The sequence below is a fragment of the Giraffa tippelskirchi genome, chromosome 11 (genome assembly GCF_054371585.1).
Source record: "Giraffa tippelskirchi isolate mGirTip1 chromosome 11, T2T-mGirTip1v1.2.pri, whole genome shotgun sequence".
NCBI lineage: Eukaryota > Metazoa > Chordata > Mammalia > Artiodactyla > Giraffidae > Giraffa > Giraffa tippelskirchi.
The window spans coordinates 16,842,539-16,853,653 of NC_137285.1; the positions used below are offsets into that span (position 1 = coordinate 16,842,539).

Sequence of the window (11,115 nt, forward strand, 5' to 3'; positions counted from 1 at the left end):
CATTTGTTTTATTTTTTAAAAAGCATTTATTGTGCCAAGCACCAGGGATACCAAAAGGAAACAGATACCCTCCTTGTCAGCTTTTGAAAAGTCAGTTACAGTGGGGAGATGCAGCTATGGGCAAACAATTGTGAAACTCTGTGATAAGTTCCTGTAACAGTGGAAATGCCAGAAGACTGTGGCAATACGAGAGGGGATGGCAGGTGGTATATCACAGCAAATACCCAAAACATGAAGACAAAAGAAACGTGGTTGCCCTCAGAGCATTCACCTGGACGATAAGCAGAGATACGCCAAGGCACCTTAAAGAAATAAGAGGAATGACCACAAGACTCAAACTAGACTTAGTGGAACATTAAGAATTGAATCCTATTTGTAAAGCAGAAATAGAGACACAGGCATAGAGAACAAAAGTATGGATACCAAGGGGGCTGGTGGGGTGGGTAGGAAAAATTGGGAGATTGGCATCGACATATATACACTATTGATACTGTGTATAAAATGGGTAACTAATGAGAACCTACTCTAAATAGTACACAGAGCTCTACTCAAAGCTCTATGGTGACCTAAATGAGAAGGAAACCCAAAAAAGAGGGGATACATGTATATGTATAACTGATTCACTTTGCTGTACAGCAAAAACTAATACAACGTTGTAAAGCAACTGTACTCCACTAAAAATTAATTAAAAAAAAAAAATTTGTACACACCATCCCCCCGAGGGACAGAAAAAGTATCTGAGAAGCTAACCCCATTCTAGGTATGCAGAGACAAAGTTATTCTGGTCCCTTTGGCAAGAGTTCCTCAAGCTATTTTGGCAGTGGGTAACTACTAACTCATGTTTCTAGAAAGCACAATTAGCTGAGTGCTTTATCAGAGCAATCTGTATCCCAGGTATAACCTGTTTTCCCCACCACTGGTATGAAAGACGCTTTCAGGTCATATACAAATGTCATTTATCTTTTAAATTATACATGTTCCTGAATGTTAGGGAAAAGAATAGCTAATCCACCAAACCAGGTATTTAGGCTGTTTAACAGTATCCTGGCTTTCAGTCTATCTATTAGCATACCTTCCCAGAGGTGACAGTCAAAAATGTCTCCAGACATTGCCAAATGTCCTCTGGAGGGCAAAAGTGCCCTGAATTGAGATGTTTGACATGAAAATTTCCAATGAATACATTCAACATTTTTTAAATTATTTTACTCATTTATTTCGGGGCTTTCTCCAGTTGCGCCAGGTGGGGCTACCCTTCTTTGTGGTGCGCGGGCTTCTCACTGTGGCGGCTTCTCTCGTTGCAGAGCACAGGCCTGAGGCACGCAGGCTTCGCAGTTGTGGCACACAGTCTCAGGAGTTGTGCTGCATGGGCTTAGTTGCTCCAAGGCCTGTGGGATCTTCCCAGATCAGGGATCAAACCCATGCAGTGCGGGAGCAGATTGAACTCTCATGTACCCCGCGCTGTGCCATCAGGGAAGTCCAACTGTTTTTTTTTAACCTTTTGGCACGTGGGATTTTAGTTCTTCAACCAGAGATCAACCCTCACCCCTTGCATTGGAAGTCAGTCTTAATCACTGGACTCCAACAGAGCTCCCAAACAAATCAAAATGCATTTTAAATGTTTTGAAATTTTTAACTGATTGCTAGAACTTCATTCTGACACCTTCATTTTCCAAATGTTTTCTGCAAGTTTGCAGGAGTTCCCATCTATGTTTTTGTGGGGTTTTTTTTTTTTTTTTTGCCTTCTTTGACCTTAGACACAGTGTCTAACAAGGAAGAATGAATTTTTAAAATTCAATTAAACCAACAATTAGCTTTTCTGCCATTTAATCCTAGACATTTTTTCTACAACGCTGGGGCTTATCAGTAATTGTGTTGCTTCAAAAATGTCATAAACTGTAAAACATACCTCTAATCCTTCAGCCCACTAATTTCAGGAGTGTTTATAATCCATTTATAATACAAGAAATTTAGGCACCTGACTCACAACAACTCCTTTCCAAGGACAACTAGAAAAAAAATGACATCAAATCCCTACACTGTTCAAGAGAATTAAAATAGAAACCACAGACTGGGAGAAAAAAGACTGCTGTTCAAAATATACAAAGAACTCTTAAAACTTAACAATAGGAAAACAAGGAATTCAATTTTAAAATGGGCCAACGATCTTAATAAACACCTCCTCAAAGAAGATACACAAATGGCAAATACATGAAAAGATGCTCCCCATCATATGTCATTAGGGAAATGTGAATTAAAACAAGATATCACTACAGTCCATGGGATCGCAAAGAGTCGGACACAACTGAGTGACTAACACACACACACACGCACACACACACATACACATCACTACATACCTATTCAAATGGTCAAAATCCAGAACACAGACAAAAGCAAACGCTGGTGAGAATGTAGAGCAACAGGAACTCTGCTTTGTTGCTGGTGGCAATGCAAAATGGGACGGCCACTTTGGAAAGACAGTTGGGCAGTTTCTTACAAAAATAAACATTCTCTTACCATATAATCCAGCAGTCACACTCCTCAGTATTGACCCAAAGGAGCTGAACACTGTTGTGCGTACAAAAACCTGCACACAAATGTTTATAGTGGCTTTATTCATAATTGCTGAAACTTGGAAACAACCAAAATGTCCTTCAGTAGATAGATGGATATGAACTATGGTACATTCCAGGCAATGGAATATTATTTGGCACTAAAAATAAATGAGCCATCAAGGCATGGAGGAAACTTCGATGCATATTGATAAGTGAAAGAAGTCAATCTGAAAAGGCTGAATGATACTGTTCTCTCTATTTCTCAACTTTTATTAAAGTTAAAACACCAGGGGAGACGGCACTATAAATCCTTTCAGCTCTTCATGTGGGGAAGATACTATCCAGCCTTGTATAGCTCTTTTATTTTTCACTTATTTTTACTTGTGGTTAAGTATACATAACGTAAAAGTTACCATCTTAACCATTTTAAAATTTACAATTTGGCAGCATTAAGCACATTTATATTGTTATGCAAACATTACCACTATCCATCTCCAGAGCTCTTTTCTTCTTGCAGAACTGAAACTCTGTATCCATTACATAGTAGCTCCCCATTCCCTCCTCCTCTGAGCTTCCTAATAACTTCTTTCTGTCATTATGAATTTGCCTGTGGGCTGCCATCTATAGGGTCGCAAAGAGTCGGACTGAAGCGACTTAGCAGCAGATACCTCAAATAAGTGAAATCATGCATTATGTATCCTTTTGTGCCTGGTTTATCTCACTTAGCACATTGTCTTCAAGGCTCGTACATGTCATAGTATGTGTCAGTGCTTCATTTCTTTTCATGGCTGAATAATATTCCATTGTATGGATATACCACATTTTGTTCATCCATTCATCTGCTTGGACACTTGAGTTATTTCCCAGTTTTTGGCTATTATGAATAATACTGCTATGAACACTGGTGTACACATATCTCTTTGAGTCCCTGCTTTCAGTTCTTCTGGGTATATACCTAGGAGTGGAATTGCTGGATCATACAGTAATTCTATACTATTTGAAAAAGTGACAAACTGTTTTACACAGGAGTTTCACTATTTTACATTTCCACTTACAAGGCATCAGGGCTCCAATTTCTGCATCTTCATCAATGCTTGTTATTCTCTGTGCTTTTTTTTTTGTAAATAAAAACCACTCCTAGGGAATTCCCTGGCAATACAGTGGTTAGGGCTTTGTGCTCTCACTGACAAGAGCCCAGGTTCGATCCCTGGTTGGGGAACTAAGATCCCATAAATCTCGTGGTGCAGCCAAAAAAAAAGAGATGGGGAATATAAACCTACCTTAGGAATGAGCAATGCCATCTGGTATGTATTTACTAAGGAGAAATAAAAGCATGTCCACAAAAAGATTTTAAAATAATAATAATAACCACTCCTAGTGGGCATGAAGTTATTATTTAGATTTACTTTTTTTTTTTTTACTTTCTTTGTTTACCAATAGAAGATTTTCATATGAAATCAGGCATCTCTCCGGATCACATTCATTCCACACTGTCTAATGAATCCTATATTTCATTTCTAACAATCTTTAGGCTCTTGCCTTGGAGACTACTGCACTTCCCTTGTGGCTCAGCTGGTAAAGCATCTGCCCACAATATGGGAGACCTGGGTTCAATCCCTAGGTTGGGAAGAGTCCCAGGAGAAGGGAAAGGCTACCTACTCCAGTATTCTGGCCTAGAGAATTCCGTGGACAGTATAGTCGGACGCGACTGAACGACTTTCACTTTCACTTTGAAGACTACTACCTACTTCCACCCGTGGCTCCCTCATCTCTGAAGTAGCTAAGGCACCATCACTTACTCTGTATTTGCCGCACCAAAGCAGTAGCGCCATCTAGTGGTACAGAGAGGTAGTTGCAGGAGCAGCTCCCAATACTTCACTAAGACTTTATTATTATATACCTGGTGATGCCCATCTGGTATTACCATGAAAAGCGAAATCCGATTCGAAAAATGGTGACTTTTACAAAAATTATATATATAGGCTTCTCCCCAAATGACAAAGCCTTCTCCAGTGTCCTTTTAATTACACCCCTTCCTGAAATAGGAATAATAGGGATGCAGCTGACATTTTAAATCCAACTGGCTTGTTGAAAAATCTGTCCAAAAAAGAAACAACTTTATTTTTTTTCAATCTCTTCTATCAATCATCTTCTATCGAATCTCCCTTTTCAACCTTTTATTTTATTTTATTTTTTCCTTTTCAACCTTTTAAAGACATCTCTTGGAAACAGTCTAACTTTCAGGTTTTTTCAAGTTTTCACAGTTTCTGACACCTCACCCTTCTCCTCCCTAGAATAGGAGCTTTGGAGTGGGGTGGGGGAGTGGTCTTGTCTTTATGCTGTTCCCTCCCCTCCTTCTTTCTTTAACACTTCTCTGATGTTTCAAACAGAGACTAGAAATTATGGGGAAGGCCCCACCCTATACAATTTTCTAACATAAGAAATGGGTCCCTTTTCCGATTACTCTCCCCCCAGCTCACACCCCAACTAAGTTCTAAGGTATCTACTAATTTCATTTGTGCCCCACCCAACATCAAGAGTTCAGACTGCTTCGTTTATTTTATTATTATTATTTTGGCCATACCACGTGGCTTGTGGGATCTTAGTTCCCTGACCAGGGATTGAACCCAGGCCCTCAGCAGTGAAAGCACAGAGTTCTAACCACTTGACCACCAGAGAATTCCCAGGCTGCTTCATTTTGACCCTCTCTCTGCCTCTCCACCTTCACACCCAAGCCATCTTCCTCCCATTTTCCTCCCTTTCGCTAGAGATCACAGAAATAAGAATGAGAAATAAGTATCACTCTTAGAAAATGAAATGTTATCATTAGACAGGACTGTAAACCTGAAAAAACCCAAGAGGCTCAACTAAGAAACTATTAGAGCTAACAAGAATTCTAAAAGATAGCCCACTATAAGATGAATGTTAAGAAAAATCAATAGCTTTCCATTATACCAGCAGCAACCATTGAGCTAAGGTTAAGAGAAAAAAAATTCTATTCCAGTAGCAACAAAATATCAAGTTCCTAGAAATAAACTCAGTAAGAGCAGAGGCCACATAAAGAAAACTACAAAGCTTGACTACAGGCATAACAACAAGATCTGAGTGAAAAAAAAAAAAATGAAGAGGCATAGCTTGTTCCTAATTAGGAAGCATCAGCATTGTAAGAATTTCTTTTCTTCTCAAATTAACATAAACATAAAACACAGGATAAATAAATTACAGCCTATCCAAACAATGGAATCCTACCCAGCAATAAGAATGAAAGAACTATTGATATACGTAATGACATGGATAAATCCCAAAATCATTAGGCTGAGTAAAGGAAACCAGATACAAAAGAGTACATACTGTATGATTACATTCATGTAAAATTCCAGAAAGGGGAAAAAATGATAGCAGATGGAATTGGTAGTGGAAGTGAGGATTAAATGCGAAAGGGCATGAGGGACTTTTCCAAGGCTGTTGAGAATGTTCTGTCTTGATTGCAGTGATGGTTACATGGTGTATACATCTGTCAAAACTCATCTAAATGTATCCCTAAAATAGTACATTTATTGTATATGAATGATACCCCAGTAGAGCTGAAAAAATTAAATGCAATTCCAACTAAAATTCAACTCAAAAAAACCCAACTTTAGGGTTTGGGTGAAAGGTATGGCAGAGACTTACGGCACTGAAAATAAAATTTGGGGGGAAGAATAAATGCATGAGGCCAGCTAAGAAAAAAAAAAAAGCATGACTTGCACTTCAGCAAGTCCACTGACCATCCTGGTCACTCTGGGAACAAGATGCCTTCAGGTCCTCCATAGTCCCCTCCATCACTAAGAAAGTTTCCCCCATGGGAAGGAGAAGGAACAGCCTCACCCCCTTGCCTTATCTCCACCCTATACAGCCTAGCATCAGACTGCAGATAGCAAAGGAGTTTGGTTCCTTTTTACAGAAGGGGAGGACCTCAGTTGTTTTCTTCTCTTTGGAATGTGGGGTCCATGAAGCTATTTTCATTCTCAGCTTTGAATCCTGGATGCCCTTTCCACACTTCTCCTATTACCAAAAGGCCAACAAGAGGTTTAAATTCCTTTAGGATCCCCCGTTTATCACAGAGGGCTCCAAGAATATATAATTTCATGGCATAAAAAACAGAGCCACCTGTAAACCAAAATACATTCTAGGGTTTTAAGAGGAGAAATATGGAAACATCAGATGGTAGATTTCACCACACACTAAGCAAGAGAGAAGAGAACAAGCGTGAATTGGTTTTGTAAACTCCCAAGGTTGGCTGTTATTTAGGATGAAGCGCTTGAGAAGGGAGAACGATGGATTGATGCATCAGCATCCTTTGTGTTGGCTGCAGACAAAAGTATGACAGCATTTTAATATAACTAGTTTTTCTGAGCATGAAAATTTTCCATGACCATTAAGACATTTCTCTTTCAATTGGTGTGCTTGGGGGTTTATTTTTAGAAATGAAATTCTTCATTAAGGAGTGATGTGGTTTGAAGATGATCACTCTTCCAAGCTAGTTTTCTCTCCGCTCCCCATTAGCAGGGTCCAAAAAACCAACTTTGGGGGAAAAATGGCTTTCTGCCTTCAGGAGCACGATTTCTAGCTCACTTTTCTTTGCCAAGTAACAAAACGGTAATACACCTAAGATCCTCTGCCAGTTTTTCATTCTGTGTAGCTAAGATTCTGCAAAGAATAAGAAATCATTAAGATCTGAGATCTATTGGAAATGTTCGTAGCAGCCAGTCAGTGACAAAAATTGGGGCCTATCTCTCCATGGTAACTGATGGAGATAGTTTTCTGTTTTCTGAGCCACTGCAGTATCTCTTTATTCACTATTGGTCAATAAAATGAGAACAACCCTAAAAGGTGCTTTCTACACCTGTTGCAAACTAAATGGACTATATCACTCAGGCCCGTTTGTATTAGTTATCTAGTGCAATATTACCACAAACTTAGAGGTTTATCATCTCGCAGTTTTTAAGTCAGGAGTCCAGGCACACTGAGACAGAACCTCTGCAAAGCTGCAATCGAGGTTTCAGTCGTATTCAGTGGTATCATATCAAGGTTTGACTGGGGAAGGGTTGGTATTTAACTACATGTGGTTGCTGACAGCATTTGGTTCCTTGAAAGCTATAGCTATAATATCCTGCTGGCTGTCAGTGAAGGTCACCCTCTGTTTCCTGTCATGTGGTCTTGTTCATAGAGAAGCTCACCAAGCTTACTTCCTCAAAGCTAGTACAGAAGAGAGTCTTGCTACAAAACAGACATTACAGTCTAACATAATTTAATCACAGGTGTGACAGCCCATCACTTGTTTATTAATTAATCAGTTAATTTTTTAAGTTTTTGGTTGCACTGGGTCTTTCTTCAGTTGCAAAGAACAGGGGCAAATCTCTAGCTGCAATGCAGGGGCTTCTCATTGAGGTGGCTTCTCTCGTTGTGGGGCACAGGCTCTAGGGCAGATGGGCTTCAGTAGTTGTAGCACTCAGGCTCAGTAGTTGTGGCTCTTGGGTCCTAGAGCACTGGGACTTCAGTAGTTCTGGCTCATGGGCTTAGTTGCTCCATGGCATGTGGAATCTTCAAGAACAAGTGATGGAACCCATGTCCCCTGTGTTGGCAGGCGGATTCTTATTCCACTGTACCACCAGGGAAGTTCAGCTCATCACTTTTGCCATATTCAAGTCACAGGTCCCATCCACACTCAGTGAGAGGGGTTCGCACAAGGACAAGAACACCAGGAAGCCTAGGTCTGGGGAGTGGCCTTAGAGTCTGCCCTCCATATTGTCCAGACTGGCTGCCAATATCACCTTAATTTAAGTGAGGATGACTTGGATTAAATGGGGGTTACTCCATCCCCAGTGACTGACAGATGGACCACCCTCTGCCATAACTCCTTCAAGAATAGTATCCACTACACAAGTAAGGGCAATCTCGGGTGATTCTCTCATCTCCTTACCTGCTCCTTCTTCGTCCTTCTCTTGAATAGCTCCCTTCCAAATACTGAGAACCCACACTGCTACTCTCCTGGAGGGCACAGCTTGGATTCCCACCCCACCCCCCAGTGGGGACATGCTTGTCTCTGAGAATGTAACTATGTGTATATGGAGGTCTCCACCACCACCACTGTCATCGGTACAGTTGCTCAGTGCCAGGCAAAGAAGAATGTTAACCATGAAAGGTAATGCAAAGAGTAGGAGGCATGACCTCAAGACGTTCACAATCCAGATGACCACTGTTCTACAGTCTTACCCAAAAAGTCTAAGAAAAGGGTTTTAGTGCACCACTCCTGTCCACTGTGTTTGAATTTTTAAATAATGAGCATGCAGTGTTTGTGTAATCAACAGCGAAAAATGTATAAATTGTCTCCAACTCAGAGCATAGCTAGGAGTTGAGAGTCAGCATCTCTTACCCTATCTCTGCAAACAGAATTGCAAATATCCTTTGTGAACCCCACCACTCTCTCACACATCTTCTCAAACAGATGCTTTAGACAAAAGTGATCTAAGCCTTCCTCCAGAGGTGGGTCTGTATATGGCATCAATCAGTTTATCCCATACCTTTCCGCTACAGTGACTGGTAGGGGCAACCCAACCAAAGCCAATGAGACATAAGGAGAGGTTTACTGTGATCTCTGGGATAGAAAAAGCCCCATCTTGAGGGCACTTCCAAGAATCTCTTCCCTTGTACCAGTGCTAGTCAAGAGGAACATAAGGGAAGTTTTACATATGATTTTTTTTCCTCCAAGCCCTTTAATATCACTTAAACAAACAGTTGAGGCACAAGCAATAATAAAACTCCATTTTTTATGTTACAAGAAAGAAAATTTTGTATATCTGCATGATAGACCAATTTTCTCAAAAATCTCTTCTGCAGTGAAATAAACAAACACTCTGGTCCACAGGTTGATTCAACAAGGTCACAAAGGCAGATGAGATGAACTCCCAAACTTACTGAGAAGTAAGAGGACTCAAATGTTTACTGATTGCCCATCACACACTGCATCAGGTTTTGCACACTTTACCTAAGTAAGATGTGAACCTAAATTCCATTTATCTATTAACAGAACAGCACTGATACTGCCAGGTAAAGCCCCATTTTAAATGCACTTCAAAAAAAATAAAATAAAATAAAATAAAAAATAAATAAATGCACTTCAAGGACAAATAATTCTTAATGTTCTAGTAGCTATATATTTTGTTTTTTAATTTTCTTTTTAAAAATTTATTTTATTTTTTGGCCATGTTGTGCAGCATGTGGGATCTTAGTTCCACAACCAGGGATTGCAAACTCCCTGCATTGAGAGCACGGACTCTTAGCCACTGACCACCAGAGAAGTCCCTAAAATTTATTTTTATTTATTTTTTATTTTTGGCCTTACCACACAGCTTACAGGATCTCTCAGCTCCCAGACCAGGGGTTGAACCCAGGCCATGACAGTAAAAGTCCAGGATTCTAATCACTAGACCACCAAGGGGCTCCCCTGGGTATGTTATCCACTCAGTCGTGTCTGACCATTTGCGACCCCATGGACCGTAGCCCGCCAGGCTCCTCTGTCCATGGAATTCTCCAGGCAAGACTACTGGAGTGGGTTGCCATTCCCTTCTCCAGCGAATCTTCCCAACCCAAGGACCGAACCCAAGTCTCCTGCACTGCAGGCAGATTCTTTATCATCTGAGCCACCAGGGAAGCCTAGTAGTCAAATTTTTAAAAGAAAAAAGTGAAATTAGTTTTAATAATATATTTCCATTTAACTCAGCATATCATAAATGTTCTCATTTCAAGATGTAGTAAGTATTAAAATTGTGATTTTAATTTGTTTCATTCTAGGTCTTTAAAACTGTGTGTTTACACTTACAGAGTGTGTTGATTCTGACTAGGCACCATTCTCAAGAGCCACAAGAGCCTAGTGGCTATTGTCTTGGACAGTCCAGCCCTGGACAGGACAATATAAGGATGTGAAACTGGATCTGTACCTGTCTTGACATCACAAGTATGTGGGGGAAGGGGAGCTTGTGCTAAAACTGACCACATCTAGGGAAGCGAATTGGAAATAAACTGGGATCTTGATGATATCATTTGAGTCACCAGAGGAAGCATCGCTTGAAATGAGCATTACCTCAGGACATTTTAGTTTTGCGAGTCAATAAGTTTCCTTTAGTATTGAAACTAATTCAAGTTGAAAGTTCTGTCATTTCCCATCAAATAAACCTTAACAGAGTGTAATTAATAAAATCAAGCAATCTATATTGTGCTGGCACTAGAAGCATGGACAGTAAGCATAACAATTTCAGAAGTTTCTCCCTAGAAGGCAACTTGACAATAGCAAGGTTTCTCAACCTTGACATTTGACCTGTGGGGCTAGATTGTTTGTTGTTGTTGTTACCATTTATTTATTCAGCTGCACTAGCACTCAGGATCTTCAGTTGCAGAATGCAAGGTCTCTAGTTATGGCCTGTGGAATCTAGTTCCCTAGCCAGGGATCAAACCCAGGCCCCTTGCATTGGGAATGCAGTCTTAGCCTCTAGACCACCAGAGAAGTCCCTGGATAATTCTT

General features: G+C 40.3%; 1 long non-coding RNA gene across 1 annotated transcript; it reads left to right on the forward strand.

Moving 5' to 3' along the window:
- The first annotated feature begins 7,656 nt into the window (after nucleotides 1-7,656).
- On the forward strand, nucleotides 7,657-10,793 carry LOC145525895 (uncharacterized). The gene is made up of 2 exons (XR_014068492.1): nucleotides 7,657-8,739; nucleotides 10,389-10,793. It is a non-coding gene; the product is annotated as an uncharacterized LOC145525895 (long non-coding RNA).
- Nucleotides 10,794-11,115: the final 322 nt, after the last annotated feature.